This window comes from Austrofundulus limnaeus, unplaced genomic scaffold, assembly GCF_001266775.1.
Source record: "Austrofundulus limnaeus strain Quisiro unplaced genomic scaffold, Austrofundulus_limnaeus-1.0 Scaffold465, whole genome shotgun sequence".
In the NCBI taxonomy this organism is placed as follows: domain Eukaryota; kingdom Metazoa; phylum Chordata; class Actinopteri; order Cyprinodontiformes; family Rivulidae; genus Austrofundulus; species Austrofundulus limnaeus.
Window position 1 is genome coordinate 157,750 of NW_013952867.1, and position 1,126 is coordinate 158,875.

Here is a 1,126-nt window from a genome sequence, read left to right on the forward strand (position 1 = left end):
CCCCGGCCCCCATTTATGGATGATTTTTAGGGTTAAATTTCTAGTATTATACATGAATAAACAGTACCTGTTGCCAAATCATTTGAACTTTAATGAAATAAACTTACATTTCACCATATCTGCAGTGTTTACAAGTACAAAATCCTCTTCATATAACTGAGTACATCTGATAGACTATACGCTGAGAATGTAGTCATGTGGRTATGTAATAACAGTCTGTGACTTTGTTAGTCTGAATATAAACGGTTTGAAGAGTGTACCACTGTAGCTTCACAGTCGAATAATTTAACTTTCCAAAACATAATGAAATTGTTACTGACCAGGCATTATGCTGGAGCAGAGGGCTGCATGGGGCAAGAAGTGTGTAGCCAGTGAGTTGATGAATGTGTCTGAGAAATGGGGGTTGAGTTCCTCTTCCCTGTCAAGTGGTGTATTATTGATTACCTCCATAAAATGTGTGTGTAATAGTGTTGGACCGACACTGTCCTGAAAAATATACAAATATAACTGTGAATTCCTAAATAGGTTATTTAAGCCTGTACCTAAAGGTCCTCCAAAACTGAGGGCATGTGACTTGATTGATCACCGAGTTTTGTTAGTCTGGACTGGAGTGGAAATGATTCTCAACCAGAGGAGGAGCCAGGGGGTGGCCAGGGGTGGCCATGGTCACCACAGACAAATCTTTGGCCACCCTGCTGTGCACCCCCCTTCCACAGTGAAACAGCCTTCAGGGGTGTAATAATCCTCCTGAACAGTTGGTGGCAGTGTTTAACAGTTTGAAACATCACCAAGCTCTATGACTGAAGAAGAGTAAAGACAAGGAAGTGATGATTTCTTTATGTACAGAACATTTGCCTGTAATCTGACTTATGGTGTCAACTATTGGACTTATGGTGACAATTTTTTTGTACATGTATAAGAGTGTCATTTTATGCTATGAAGGCTGCATGATGCTCTGTCCCTTTTGGTTATGAGTAGAACTATCACTAAATCATAAAAAGTGAAACACCCCTCTAACTTGGTGGTTATCAATATTGCACCTGTTCATTGGGTAAAAATGAATAAAAATATTAATATTAGTTTTAAACATGCAGTTGAAGGTCATCATTATTTGGCACAATATGTG